General features: G+C 40.5%; 2 protein-coding genes and 1 pseudogene across 14 annotated transcripts in view; all 3 read left to right on the forward strand.

Annotated features, from left to right (window-relative positions):
* Window positions 1–15,923, forward strand: part of MYZAP (myocardial zonula adherens protein) — a 338,107-nt gene that overhangs the window by 129,041 nt on the left and 193,143 nt on the right. The window lies entirely within an intron of this gene.
* CGNL1 (cingulin like 1) overlaps window positions 1–15,923 on the forward strand; it is a 175,425-nt gene that overhangs the window by 101,318 nt on the left and 58,184 nt on the right. The gene's annotated exons all lie outside the window — the stretch shown is intronic.
* On the forward strand, window positions 10,406–13,932 carry LOC144329878 (2-iminobutanoate/2-iminopropanoate deaminase pseudogene; annotated as a pseudogene). The gene has a single exon (XR_013395608.1). The product of XR_013395608.1 is annotated as a 2-iminobutanoate/2-iminopropanoate deaminase pseudogene (transcript).

Here is a 15,923-nt window from a genome sequence, read left to right on the forward strand (position 1 = left end):
TCAGAAACTGGGATCTATGTATATACAAGTGTGTGTGTGGGGGGGGGGGGGGGCTTCTCTTTTTACATAAATGACTGCTGTGCAACCCCAAGCCTAGTTGATTAGCAATAGATGGAGTAACTGAATACTTTTGACATACCACATCTCTGATCCCCAAGAATCCTCTCCTTGCAGTGGGGAAAATAATCCTCCCAGGGCTGCACGTATTCCAGTCTCAGACTGTCTTTTCTGACCTGCTGTCCTGTGCTCTCCCACTGGATTCTCTGTGTGTGCCCTAGTGGTCTCCCTGCTTGCTTTCGTCTGTCCCCCTGCTCGTATTAGCCTGTCTGTCCCTAACGTCCTTCACCAGCCCCCGAACTTTGGTCTCTGCCATTTAAAATCCTGCCATCCTTCACAGCTGAGCTCAGATGACATCTCCTTCTTGGGTCCACCCAGCAGCTGCTGTTCTTTCTCTTTGAAATCCCCAGGATCTTTTGTCCCTCGGGTGGCATTTATTGTGTTTTGCTTTGCCTGTAGTTGTTTGTTTACTCAACACATCAAGCATGTGTGAAGTCTGGGGTGCAGAGATGGACAAGGTGGCCTCTGCTCTCAACTCTTCCCCCAGCCTAGTGCCAGAGACAGACAAGAAAGCTGACGGGCAGTTCGGCGTGGGGCACGAGAAGCTGGCATACGACACGGAAAGCAGAAGTTCGGAAAAGGGTGACTTTGCTCAGTGTAGGCAGGCTAGGGCCGGTTCCTAAGAGGGAGTGAGGCTTGGGTGAGTCTTGGGGGCAGGGGGAATTGGCAAGGTGACTTATGGGTGGGCAAGGACATTCTGGAACTTCTTGAACCAAAGCATGTCTTGTCCTCTGAGACTTGAACACCTCTTTAGGGGTAACCATTTTCCTTATTCATTTGTGTGCCTTTTATAGTTTTACCTTAGACAACTAATAGTTTTGTTTGCGTTCATGTATTTATTCATTCAACAAATATTCTTGAGTGCTTATTTACTGGAGGTACTGGACTGATGTGAATGGATTTAGGCAAATAGTTGGTGGCAGATGGATTCAGTAGAAACCACCAGAGTAGTAGGTGGCCTCTGAAGTGATTAGATGTGGTTTAGTGAGTTTTAGCTACAGAGTAAATCGTGTGTTCACGGTGACCACACGTTAGAATTCCGGAAATGTGGGCCCGAACAAGTCCAAGTTGGATGCAATGGAAAAATCCCTCTGTCCGAGTCATCACTAGGGAACAGAACTTGTTTGAGCCAGCCTTAGTAGTTTGGTTTCATGAAAGACAAAATAAAGGGCAAGGTGTTTGTTCCCCAGGGTGACTGCAGCAGTTTTCACAGTAATGAATAAAGTAATGCTGTTTTGTCAGCAGTGAGTAGGAGTTGGGGACTGGGAGAGGCTTGTTCCATTCCTCAGGAAATTCCAAAGTCGTGGATGGGCCTTATCCTTGGGGAACATACAGATGAAGGAGAGAATATGACCAAGCACACATATTTCTCCTTTTAACACGTCCCTTCTTTTTCTTTCTTTTTGTTGTATTTGTTAAATTTCTGCACATGTTTCTCAAGTGTGTGGTCCAGTGGGAAGAAATACTGGCAGTCTTTGGGTTCAGGGAAACACTGAGTCCACTTACAGTTAGAAATAAAAGGCTGGATGTGCTTCAAAGACTTTTTGGAATAAGACTAGGGACAAAGAAGTCAAGCAAATAAATGACAGAGTCCAGAGAAGGTGGCATTAGAGATAGATCTGAAAGCATTCAGGGAGATGTGGTGCAGGAGGATGTTAAAATCTTGTTTTTTCCATCCCTGAATTGTCCAAGAGCCCAAAGACGTCTACTCTGCAAAGTGTTTGCTATATGATAGTGCAACGAAGACTTAGATGCTGGCAAACTTCGTTGGAAAACACTGGGTTCTTCATGTATTTGGAGCGAGAACAAAGGCATTAGTAAACTTTGGAAAATAGGCAGTGGGATTGTCTGATAGAGTCCGTCTGGGGAAGTATTTTGAGCCAGTTGGGTTTATAACTATGACCCTGAACTTGAGTCCAGCATATGCCAAATCCAAAGGAAAGGTATGTTGTTTGGCCCCTCGTGCTCTTTGATTTACAGGACCTCTTTCTGCCTGGTCAAGGCATTTCATGTCTCTAAGCCTATGACTTTTTATGAGAAGAAGCCTTCTATGGCTCCTTTGCTGCTTGGTTTCAGAGACACCAGGATGCCAGGCTCCTACCCTGTGTGCAGTGCTTCCTTCTCCCTGTCCCATTGTGAACTGTTTACCTTGCAGGCTCGACTCAGTGGCATTTCCTGTAGCTGTCTTAGTGACCCTTCGGGCCAGAAGCAGATGCCTGTGCTGTGTACCATGCCCCTCCTGCTGCTGAACTGGAGAGAAAACGTGGCTGGCAGGTGGTGAACTCTGGCTGATTCAGGCCTAGTGGAGAAGGAGGGTTAATAATTTACTTTGCTCCTATGTAGCCACTGGTGTTGACCTTGACAAAACACTAGTAGAAATTAGTTAGAACCTGGCCTGTCATTTAACTAACAGGAGAGTATGGCCTCAAAAGAACTTCTTGTTTTGAGGTTAATCCTGTCTCCGAGTTTACGGCTGACATTCCAGTACATCCGGCCCTGTTTGCATCCAGCAGCCAGGACTGTGGGCTCATGGCGTTCATGGGGTTCACAAAGAGGGCACATCAGGTCAGGGGCCTGGCTCTCCACGGAGCCACTCATTGTGGTAGGAGGCCAAAGGCCACAGTGATCACGACTCTCTGTAGGAGAGGCGGCAGAACACCGTGTGGGCCTGCTAGATATTGCAGGTGAAGAGGCTCCCTGTCCCCTGTGCTTCTTAGGTTTTAAATTCACAGCTTTTGTTTCTTGAGAAGTTCCGAATCTTTTGCCTCTGGTGCTGTGAGAAGGTTCAACTGATTAAACATCCTAAAGTCAATAGCACAGCTCCTTCTGGAAGGCACTTTAACTGGAGGGAGTCCTCTCACCGTAGACATTGCTACCTCCCTTCCCTGAAATAAAGCCTGCTCCAGAGCAATGATTGTTTGGTGGTGTGTTGTGGAAAGCTGTTAAGAGTTTAAAAGTTCTCACTAGCTGCTAAATAGGCCTGGACTGTGAAAGGATACATGGTGACCCAAAGGTAGGTTCTTTTTTTGAGAGTCTTGCACTGTCACCCAGGCTGTAGTGCAGTGGCATAGTCATGGCTCACTGTTGCCTCGACCTCCCAGGCTCAAGACATTCTTCCAGCTCAGCCTCCCGAGTAGCTGGGACTACAAGTGAGTGCCACCACCTCTGGCTATTTTTTGTATTTTTTTGTAGACATGGGGTTTTGCCATATTGCTCATGTTGGTATCAAACTCCTGGGCTCAAGTGGTTCTCCCACCTCTGCATCCCAAAGTGCTGGGATAGCAGGTGTGAGCCACAGCTCCTGGCCCAGATTCTTAACTTATTAGGGAGTATCCAAATTGATCTGTTTATTGATCTCTTAAGTAGAATCTGATTAATTCTTCATCAGTAGCTAGCTGCAAAGCCCTGCAGAAGCCCACTGGCCACTCTCCTTCCCCCAGCCCTCCAGGAAGGTGCAAGGAGTTCTTTGAGGTGGTTCTGACATCCAGCTTTTGGGTCCCTGGTTTATTGCTTTTGCCAGTACATTGGCTGGCACCTTTATCCACCCAACAAATACACGCTCTGTAAATATGCATGTACTTTTGGAGAAGGCCATTGGACTAAGGTGAGGGTGTGGAGGATGGGAGTGAAAAACAGAGTAAGCCAGAAAAAGAGGACATGGAAAAGGAAGGGCAGGAATTAGAGGGAAGAAGGCTGGGGACTGACTAGTGCCCAGCAATAGAAACAATCAGCATTAGAAACAGGCAAAGGGGCTGGGCGTGGTGGCTCACGCCTATAATCTTAGCACTTTGAGAGGCCGAGGAAGGCAGATCACCTGAGGTCAGCGGTTCGAGACCAGCCTGGCCAACATGGTGAAATCCCGTCTCTACTAAAACTACAAAAACTAGCTGGGCATGGTGGCGCATGCTTGTAATCCTAGCTAGTTGGGAGGCTGAGGCAGGAGAATCACTTAAACCCAGTAGGTGGAGGTTGCAGTGAGCCGAGATTATGCCACTGCACTTCAGCCTGGGTGATGGAATGAGACTCCTCAAAAAACAAAAAACAAAGCAAAATGAAACAGGCAGAGGGACAAGAGCAGTTTGAAGTATGATGGGAATGAGGTATGGGGGAGGTAGGAAGGAGAAATGTGCAAAGGGAGGGTCAGAAGATTGGAGGTGGCGTGGAGAGGAAGTGGGGAAGCTGGTAGCACCAAGAAGTCAAAGAGGAGTTTGAGCTAAAGATCTAGAGGATAAAGGGGGAAAAGATGAGTCTGAAAGAAAGGTATGAGATGGTGACAGCAAAGGATAGAGGAGAAGCTGTGAGCTACATATTATGCCAGGTGGGATTTCTGCTCAAGGAATTTTGGCTCACGGTTATCCCAAAGAGCTATGGCAGCCAGTGTTGTTTTTATTGCAATATTAGCAGTATGTGGTTACTAAATAAGTGACTTTTGAAATAAAGTGTGAACTGTGAGACTCTAGAAGAGGATAAATGAAACTTTTGTCACCTGAGATGGGTGTTTTTTATACCTCCTATTTCTAGAGTCTCTCTGTCTACAGCATTGAACATGGGTATGAAAAGCCAGGAACTCACACCTGTAATCTTAGCACTTTGGGAGGTCAAGGTGGGTGGATCACCTGAGGTCAGGAGTTTGAGACCAGCCTGACCAACATGGTGAAACCCCGTCTCTACTTAAAATACAGAGAAATTCTCTGGGTGTGGTGGTGCACGTTTATAATCCCAGCTACTTGGGGGGCTGAGGTAGGAGAATCGCTTGAACCCAGGAGGTGGAGGTTGCAATGAGCTGAGATCCTGCTGTTGCACTCCAGCCTGGACAACAGAGTGAGACTCGGTCTCAAAAACAGAGAAAAAGAAAGAAAATATGCATTGAATGTAATGCTTTAAAAAGTTACAACTGTCATTTGTCTGTGGGGGAAAATACCATAGTCCAGTTAGTTGTAGCTGTCTCTGGTGGTCTTTTGGCAGGAATTTGAAGAGATCATTGGAAAGACACCAGAAGAATTTAAATGACCCATATCCCATCTTTCAGAATGAAACTAATATTCATTAAAAAAAATTGTATGCTCTGGCTGAGAATTTATACAGCCTTCTAAAGAGGAGACAGGTATGCTTTTGGTCTCCAGTGATCAGTCTGTGAACTTGGGGGATTATTCAGTGGATCTGGGACCTTCTTACTCTTACCAACTGGTTTAGGCCATCCCCTTTCCTCTTGAAACCAACTTTGTTTGATATGTCATTGTAGATTTTCTGTTATTTCCCCCAAATCATTCCTTAATGAACAGTATGCCTTAAATGCCTTCTCTTTGTATCCAGAAATTATCAGCTCAACCAATAAATAGTATGTTTGTTAGTCAAGCCAGTGATGCAGGAAAGACCTGAGTTTTTTTTGTTTTTTTTTAAGATGGTCAAAGTTTAAGAAAGAATTTTTAAAAAATCAAATGTTTTATTTTGAGATAATTATAAATTTATATGCAATTGTAAAAATAATAGAGCTAGATCCCATATACCCTTTATCCTGTTTCCCCCAAATGTAATATATTGTGAACATAGTACAATAGTTCAATAGTACAATAGCATGACCAGGATACTGACATTGTTCTGAGATACAGAACATTTACATCACTCCCCGCATTCTTCATGTTGTCCTTTTATAGCCATGCCGTCTTCCTTCTTTTCCGTCCTATCCCTCCTTAACCCAACTACTATGCTTTTCTCTGTTTTTTAAATTTTATTTTAAATTTTTTATTTAAATTAAATTTAAATTTTTAATTAAAATTAATTTAAATTTTAAAATTTAAATTTTATCATTTCCAGGATGAGATATATATAGATGGAATCATACAGAATGTAACCTTTTGGAATTGGCTTTTTTCACTCAGCATTGTTCTCTGGAGATTCCTCCAAGCTGCTGCATGTATCAACAGGTTCTTTCCTTTTTATTGCTGAGTAGTATTCTATAGCATAGATATACCACAGTTTGTTCAACCATTCACTCATTGAAGTACTTACGGGATGTTTCTCATTTTGTACTACTACAATAAAGCTTCTATGAACACAGCTTTTTGTGTGAATATGTTTTTATTTTTTGGGGGGATAAATATCTAGGAGTGTGAATATGTTTTAATTTTTTTCTGGGATAAATATCTAGGAGTGTGAATGTGTTTTAATTTTTTTCTGGGATAAATATCTAGGAGTGCAATTGCTAGGTTGAATGGTAGTTAAATGTTTAGCTTTTAAAGAACCTGCCAAACTACTCTCCAGAATGGCTATACCATTTTGCATTCCCACCAGCAATGTATGAGTGACCCAGTTTCTAGGAATTGTTCCCAGCATTTGGCATTGTCAATATGTTGTATTTTAGCCAATCTGATAGGTATATGTGATATAATATTGTGGTTTTATGCAGTTTTCTAATGGCCAGTCGTGTTGAATGTCTTTTCATGTGTCCATTTGCCATGTATATCCTCTTTGGTGAAATATCTATTCATGTGTTTTGCCCATTTCCTAATTGGATTGTTTGGGGTTTTTTTGTTTGTTTGTTTTAAACTGTTGAGTTTTGGAAATTTTTTGTGTATTCTATATATGAGCACTTTATCAAATATGTGGTTTGTAAAGACATACTTACAATCTCTAGTAAAAAAAAAAAACCTTTTTAACAAGGTCTTTGAAAGGTAAAAGTCTTTAGTTTTGACGAAGTCCACTTTAGTTTTTTCTTCTATGAGTTGTGCTTTTGGTGTCAAGTCTAAGAATTATTTTCCTACCTTGGAGCCCAGATATTTTCTCCTGCGTTTTTGTTTTCTAAAGGTTTTGTAGTTTTACATTTTACGTTTAAGTTCACAGTCCATTTTGAGTTAAATTTTGTGTAAGGTGGAAGTTTAGTTTGAGGTTTATTTATTTTGCCTGTGAACATCCAATTGCTCCAGTGCCATTTGTTGAGAGGGTTATTCTTCCTGCAATAATTGCTTTTCAACCTCTGTAAAAGTGGGTTGGGCATTTTTGTGTTAATTTCTGGGCTCTCTATTCTGTTTCACTGACCTGTGTGTCTGTCCCTCTACCAATATCACATAGTCTTGATGACTGTGGCTGTATTATGTCTTAAAATCTGGTAGACTGAACTTTCCACTTTATTGTTTTTCAAAATTGTTTTAGCTATTCTAGTTACTTTACCTTTTCTTTTTTTGTTTTTGTTTTTCTTTTCTTCTTTTTTGAGATGAAGTTTCACTCTTGTTGCCAAGGCTGGAGTGCAATGGCACGATCTCTGCTCACTGTAACCTCTGTCTTCTGGGTTCAAGCAATTCTCCTGCCTCAACCTCCCACGTAGCTGGGATTACAGTCACCTGCCACCTCGCCTGGCTAATTTTTTTGTATTTTTAATAGAGACGGGGCTTCACCATATTGGCCAGGCTGATCTTGAACTCCTGACCTCAAATGGTCTGCCCACCTTGGCCTCCCACACTGCTGGGATTACAGGAGTGAGCCACCACGCCTGGCTTACCTTTTCATATAAATGTTAGAATAACCTTGTCTCTATCTATAGAAATTTTGCTGAGATTTTGATAGGTTGAGTATGACTATGTTGAGTATTCCGGTCCATGAACATGGTCTAAGTAAATCTCCATTTATTTAGATGTTCACTGCTTTCATCATATGATTTTGTATTTTCTTTTCTTTTTTTTTTTTTTTTTTTGAGACAGAGTCTCACTCTGTCGCCCAGGCTGGAGTGCAGTGGCGGCATCTCAGCTCACTGCTAGCTCTGCCTCTCGGGTTTACGCCATTCTCCTGCCTCAGCCTCCCGAGTAGCTGGGACTACAGGCACCCGCCACCTCGCCCGGCTAATTTTTTGTATTTTTTAGTAGAGACGGGGTTTCACCGTGTTAGCCAGGATGGTCTCGATCTCCTGACCTCATGATCCGCCCGTCTCGGCCTCCCAAAGTGCTGGGATTACAGGCTTGAGCCACCGCGCCTGGCCGATTTTGTATTTTCAAGCATATAAGTCCTGTATGTGTTGTGCTAGACTTATATCTAAATGTTTAATGTTTTTGAGTGATTATAAATGGTATATTTTTACATTTTAGTATCCTGTCCATTGCTAGTATACATAAATGCAGTTGTATGTTTTTATTTATGTTTATTTTATATCAGGACCTTTATTTCTTTACCTTGCTGAAATCACATATTCTACGAAGTTTTTTTTTTTTGTGGGTGTGTGTGTGGGGTAGATTCCTTGGGATTTTTTATGTAGACAGTCATGTCATCTGCAAACAGGGACAGTTTTATTTCTCGCTTTCTGATCCTTTCTAATTTATATGCCTTTTGCTTCTTATTTCCTGCCTTATCATGCAGGCTAGAAGCTCCAATACTATGTTGAATCAGAGTGGTGAAAGCAGGTAACCTAGCCTTAGTCTCAGGGGGAGGTTTTCAGTTTCTTACTATTAAATGTAATGTTAATTATAAATCTTTTGTGAATTGGATGCTCTTTAGTTGAGAATGTTCCTCTCTATTCATAATTTGTTTGGAGTTTAAAGAAAATTTAAATCATGGATGAGTTTTGTCAAATGCTTTCTCTGCATTTATTGATATGATAATGTGATTTTTCCCTCCTGATTTTAAAATATCAAACCAGCCTAGCATTCCTGGAATAAACGTCACTTGATCCTACTGTATCGTTCTTTCATAAATTGCTGACTTTTATTTGCTTGTAGTTTGTTAAGGATTCTTGTGTCTATATTAATGAGATACATTGACTTATAGTCCTTTTTTCATTTTTTCCTTTCTTTTAGGGTGCTATTTGGATTTTGGTATTGAATAATACTGACATCATTAAATGAGTTGAGAAGGATTCCTTCCTCTTCTATTTTCTGGAAGAGATTGTGTAGAATTGATGTTTATTCTTTTTTAAATGCTAGGTAGAATTCTCCAGTGAAACCAGTTAGACCTGGACATTTCTTTTGGGGGAGTTTTAAAATATGAATTCAATTTCCTTAATAGTTATGAGGCTATTCTGATTACTATATTTAATATTACATAAGTTGTGGTAGTTTGTACTTTTTAAGGAATTGGTCCATTTCATCTAAGTTGTTAGATGTGTGTCGAGTTGTTTATAGATGTCTGCAGGATCTGTGGTAATATATTTTGTTTTATTTCTGATATTGGTAATTTGTATTTTATCTTTTTTTTGTTTGTCTTACCAGAAGTTTGTCAATCTTACTGATTTTTTTTTTTTTTTTTTAGCATTTGAGTAGTGCTTTTTAGATTTTTTATTTTTTGTTTTACTTTAAGTTCGGGGATACATGTGCTGAATGTGCAGGTTTGTTACATAGGTATATACGTGCCATGGTGGTTTGCTGCACCTATCAACCCATCATCTAGGTTTTAAGCCTTGCATGCATTAGGTATTTGTCCTAATGCACTTTCTCCCCTTACCTCCGAATCCACTGACAGGCCCCGGTGTATGATGTTCCCCTCCCTGTGTCCATGTGTTCTCATTGTTCAACTCCCACTTATGAGCGAGAACATGCAGTGTTTGGTTTTCTGTTCCTGTGTTAGTTTGCTGAGGATGATGGTTTCCAGCTTCATCCATGTCCCTGCAAAGGACATGAATTCATTCTTTTAAAAGAATCAGTTTTTGATTGCATTGATTTTTTTTTTTTTAAATGTTTTCTGTTTCATTGGTTTCTGCTCTGTATTATTTCCTTCCTTCTGCTTGCTTTGGGTTTATATTGCTCTTCCTTTTCCAGGTTCTTGAGGTAGGAGCTTTGATTATTGAATTCAGACTTTTCCTTTTTTCTAATATCAACATTTAATGCCATATATTGTATTTTAATTTCCATTCAGGTCAGTGTATGTTTTAAAAAAAAATTTTCTTGAGGCTTGCTCTTTGACCCGTGGATTATTTGGAAGTGTGTTGTTTAATTTCTAAGTGCTTGGGTATTTTCCTGTTGTCTATTTGGAGTCCATTTTGGTTAGAAAACTAGTCCGTATGATTTCAGTCCTTTTATATTTGTTGAGGTTTGTTTTATGGCTCAGGATATAGTTTATCTTGGTATATATTCTTGTAAAGATTGTATATTTTGCTAGAAAGAGATTTCAAAAATGGTAAATATGAATCAACCTGAAGGATAAAAATAAGTGATTTTTTTTTCCTTTGGCAATAGAAATATTGTTACTGGTTGGACAAGTTATCTTTACTCACAGCCTGAGTTATACAAAAAATAGGAATACATCGTTTTTGGTGGTTTACAAATCTAATTATATTTTCATGTTAAAAGTAAGTAGTGGAGGATATGTGAAGTGTCATATTATTTGCCACAGAGGTTTTTTTCCCATTCAAATTGTAATTTTGTGGAATTTTTTATTTTGTAGCTGCTTTAGTAAAAATAAATGGTAGAAAAAGATTGTTTTAAATTAAATTGAACAATGCATAGGAGTATAGGGTAGAAAAAATGTATTTTGGATCGTACTTTTGACAATACCTTTTCCCTCTCTCACAATACATTTGGAGGATCTTTTCAGATAGACGTGCCTAGAATGTCCTGTGTGCCATTCTTTGGTGGCAGCAGCACAGCCCTCTGGATGCTGATTTAAGAGGAGTTTAGCCACCTGCCATTTCTTTCTTCTGGTGCCCCATCTCACTAACCTCTCCTAATAGTCTAGCATTAGCCTTCTAGAGAAATTCAAAGGTCTGCCAAGGTCAGTCAGCAAACCAGTCAAGGGCCAGGAAGTCAGGAATGTGTGAGTAGCTGAGTCAGGGGTCTGGAATCAGAAGTGAGGGTGAGTCAGGAACAGGGCCGGGCTGACTCAGGCGAGCTGAGGTGGTGACCTGTGCAATCAGCTGCCTTCCTGGTGCTCCAGGGCAGGGGCAGGCTCACTATGCTGAGGCCTGAAACTTCACCTCTTTCAGGGATCAGCTAATAGATGTGGCCAAGGAATTGGGTCCCAGCCAACCTTCCCTGCCTCTCCTGTGTTAGGTCACCTGTCAGAAAAATGTTAACCAAATTTTAGGGCCACCTGACTTTGTTTCTCTTTGTGGAAATGGGAATGATATCACTGCAAAGAGTCAGGGAAGAGGTCGTGGAGGGAAAGGAAGACGGGGGCAAATAAATCAGCAAGAAAGAGAGAAACAGGGGTGGAAAGCCAGACGGATACTGGGCGCTTCTGCAAGAATTGTAAACTGTCCTTATCACCAAGTCTTGTCCATTCTGTCACTCAGATGGGTCTGTCCAGTCTTCCTCTCTTATTCCCAGTATTTTAGCCTTTTAGCTGGAGTCCTACCACACAGCTATGGATTGATTGGAGAGAATGAGTGAGAACAGCTTGTCAAGGGTGACCTTCAGCTTTTACGTTAGGTGACTGGGTGAATATTGGAGGCATTGAGGAGGACCAGAGGAGGTCCATGTCTTGGAGTGGTAAGTGGGATGAGGACTTCCATTCTGTGCATGTTGAATCTGACTGTGTTGAGGTGGAGGCATCTGTGGGATACCCGAAGAGGGGTGTCTGGCACAAAAGAAAGGCTAGGCTGGAGCTACTGATTTTGGTTGGGCCCAACAGGTGCTTGCAATAGTTGCATGCTCCTAAGGCAGAGGCTGTTCGCATTCTGTCTTTGTTTTATATTTCCACTGGGAGTGCTGTTTTAGAACTTCTTACAGATGTCACAATAATTGTAGACCTGTCCCTACCAGCCATGCTTGAGGTATTATGTAGATAATCTACTTCTTTGCTGCTAGTTTTCCCAGCCCGGTTCAACTATCTCCTGATGCAAGTGGAGCTTTTAAGTGGACAAACTTAAAATACCTTTATTACCAGTGCAACCACACTAAACTGTAATTGCCCAGCAACTAGAAATACTAGGATTAGACACTTTATTGTATGTGCGCATTTTGATGCAGGGAAGAGATGAGTATTTGCAAATTCATATTATTATGAAGAACAAGAGTACTTCTCCTTGGGAGATGTGTTTTTCCAAGATGACAAATGAGTTCCAAAGAACAACTTTTTCTTTCTTTTCTTGAGCTTATTCAACTTTTTAAAAAAGCTTATTTTGACTTGAGCCAACATTACTTATTTTCAGGTATACAGAGCCAAAAAAAAGTTAAAGAGGAGGATTGGCTTATTGTTGTTATTCTAGGCAGAAGCGATACTTAGTGGGAACATTTGGCCAGGACTAATATACTGGGTTAGGATACGTATTTTTCTCAAAAGCATTGTGAGGAATTCTTAAGGGTTAGTGTTCTCTGATATTGGTAATAAGTGTCATTGGTTGCTACCAAATGAATCTATATACTCAGATTTTCCTTTTGTTCAGATTATTTTATATTTTAAAAAGGTCCATGTTGAGGCAGATATTTATACAGAATCAAGTGATTAGAATTGTGATTAGTTGCTAGCTTTGCAGATTATGCTGTTACTGAGGACATTGCCTTTACTGGCTTTTTACTTCTCTTAACGTGATCTACGAAACAGAGTTGCTGTACAACTTCAAATGCTGCCAGATAGGCTGAGTGAGGAGAAGAAAACCTTTAGATTACCTCTCTCAAAGAGAGTCACCAGTATTCTACAGTCTCTGGATATAGTTTTTGAGTATATAGAGGGTACGAGGTTTTACACGGATGGACGTTTTCATTTCTTGGGCCTGTATACCTACCTGGGAGTAGAGTTGCTGCGTCATAAAATAACTGAGGAACTCCCAAAACGTTTTCCAAAGTGACAGAACCATTTCCCATTCCCCTAGTAATGCCTGAGGGTCCTCCTTTCTCCACATCCTCTCCCACACTTGTTATTATCTGCCTTTTTTATGATAGCCATCTTTGTGGGTGTGAAATGGTATTTCATTGTGGTTTTGATTTGCATTTCTCTGATAACGAATGATATCAAGTATCTTTTCATGTGCTGATTGGCCATTTGTATGTCTTCTTTGGAGAGCTATCTGTTCAGATTCTCTGCCTTTTTTAAAATTGGGTTGTCTTTTTATTATTGAATTGTAACGGTTCTTCATATATTCTGGATACCAGTCTCTTAGTACATATTTAATTTGCGAAATTTTTCTCCCCTCTTTGGATTGTCTTTTCACTTTTTAAATGCTATCCTTTGAAGTGCAAAGATTTTTAATTTTCATGATGTCCAGTTTATCTGCTTTTTTTCTTTTGGTACTTGTGTCATATCTAAGAAACCATTTCCTCATCCAAGGTCATGAAGACCTTCTCTTCTTGACGAAGTGAGAAGTGAGTGAGAAGTGAGTGAGAAGTGAGCAGAACTGGTGTAGGGACTGCTTCTCCCAGAGGGGGTGCAAGAGAGAAGGCTTAGCCATGTCATCCTTGATTAGAAAGGTGATCAGCACTGAGAAAGCCAAAGGGTACACTGCTCCCTACAGTGAAGCTGCGTTAGTTGACAGGATCATTTATGTTTCAGGAGAGCTAGGCATGAACCTTTCGAGTGCACAGCTTGTGCCAAGAGTAGGTAACAGAAGAAGCTAAACAGGCCCTTAAGAATGTGGGTGATATTTTGAAAGCTGCAGGCTGTGACTTCACTAATGTGGTAAAAACAACTGTTTGGCTAGCTGACACAAACGACTTCAGGGCTGTCAGTGTAATCTACAAACAGTATTTGAAGAGTGGTTTTTCTACTAGAGCTGCTTACCATGTTGCTGCTTTGCCCAAAAGAGGCCGGGTTGAAATTGAAGCAGTTCAAGGACCTCTCATGACAGCCTGACTAAAAGTGGGCCCAGTGCTGTCTAGTTCGGAATTTTTAACATCTTAATTGTCACAGTTGATATAACGTCTTAATTAACATCTTGATTTTTATAATTGATGAGAAGTGTAAGTTTGACTAAAGTATCCAAAGTTATGGAAATACTGTACAATAGAACTAAACATGAATTGCAGATTAGATGGTGAATCCAGTTACTGATGTTACAAATTACACTTATGCACACCCATGTCACTGAATGTACGAAAGAGATACTCATTACATAGTTACTCAAATAACAGGGAAATAACATGTAGGAAAGACGAGTTATTGTTCCTGAGAAACAATCAAGAGCCTACCTAATTCCAATAAATTTAGTGTTGTCAAATATTTAGTTGTGTCAGGTATGTGATTCTGGTAATTCTGCTTTTACTAGTTTAAAATCAAAATACTTAAATTTGAATGGTAGGGGTAAAGAAATAGAAAATGGACCAAAACTTTATGTAGATAATATTTTTCTAATGGATAGAAAATAGACATGCAGATTTAAGATTTACTCTTTTTCTAAGAATTTGATAGCTTTAGCTCTTACATTTAAGTCTATGACTCATTTTGAATTAAATTTTGAACATAGTGTGACGTAGGAGTCTATTTTACTGTTTTGCATGTAATATTAGCTGTCTCATCACCGTTTGTTGAAGAGATGATTCTTGCCTCATTGATTGTCTTAGCACTATTCTGTTCCTCTTAAGTTTTATTTTCCAGGCTCCCTACCATTCAAATTGTTTCTCAGACATTAGTTTTGGTGCCGAAGCGTGGATATTAAAGCATCTACTCAAGAGAGACTGTTTAGACTAGAAGCGACTGAGATACTACTAACTAGTAAGTTCGAGTTAGGGTTACTGCCATTGTAGGTAGGTGAGAGGTTGTAAGAGAAATTAGAGAGACTGTGAGGAAAATTAAGCTGTTATTAGAAAAATAAAAAGAGTAGCGTTTTCTCTGGATATCTGTAGGTCGGGGAAGCATATTTTCAACGTTGCTTTGTGTGCAGCCTTGCTGATGGTAACTTGGTTACCTGGAGAGATTTCGTGACAGACACAATTTCTGTACTGTAGACTGGACTTTTACACATGGACAACAGTAGTTACTTGAAATAGTGAAAAAAATGAAAATAAGCAATAAAAATCAGGAGTTCTGCTAGTGGCTGTGTGACCTCAGGCAACTGCTCCAACCTTGTTTTATCTTATGTTAAATGGGGATACTGAATTTATGACCTGTGGCCCTCTCTGGCATTAAAGTTCTGTGATGTTGATGCATTTGAAGATGATGTTAACATGGCCAGGCTTTGATGTTTAGAAACCGCATTATAAAAACCTACCTAGCAGTGCCAGAAAGTAAGGAAGTGTTCCAAACACACACACACACACACACACACACACACACCCCCACATGCTCACATCGATGAGGTATGGCAGAGGGACACAGGAGCCAAATACAGTAGCTGCCAGTGGCCAAAGTCACAAAATAAGGTAGTATTGGATTATAACCCCCAAATAAAATAAATGCATGTGGTTTCTTACTGATACAACAAGTAATTGAATACATAAATGGGGAATAATAGAGAAATCTACCTTCTGAAAGAGTTCCAAGTAATTTATTTAGATATGTTGCCTTCAGATAGGTAGGGGCTCACTCCCCACTCTGGAAGTTGGGCTGCACATAGTGAATTCCTTCCAGAGTGTACAGGATGAAGTGGGGGAGAAAAGAAGCACTTTTTCTGGCGGGTTGGGGCGTCACTGGAGAAACCTGACAAACATTATGTCAGCCAGGTGATCAATTTCAGCATCAGTCGCATTGATAGTATATATACCCTTGATAGGATATGCTGATAATGACACTTTACCTTTGTGGTCTTTCTACCCCAAACATGAGACAAATTCCAATTGAGGAACATCTTGCGAATATGCCTTGCCCAGTACTCCTCAAACTGTTAACAGTCATCAAAACCAGGGACAGTCTGAGGAGCCGTCACAGCCAAGAGGAGCCTGAGGAGCTATGATGACTGAATGTGATGTGGTGTCCTGAATGGGATCAAGTCAGAAAAGGACGTTAGGTAAAAACTAAGG

This window comes from Macaca mulatta, chromosome 7 (genome assembly GCF_049350105.2).
Source record: "Macaca mulatta isolate MMU2019108-1 chromosome 7, T2T-MMU8v2.0, whole genome shotgun sequence".
Taxonomy (NCBI): domain Eukaryota; kingdom Metazoa; phylum Chordata; class Mammalia; order Primates; family Cercopithecidae; genus Macaca; species Macaca mulatta.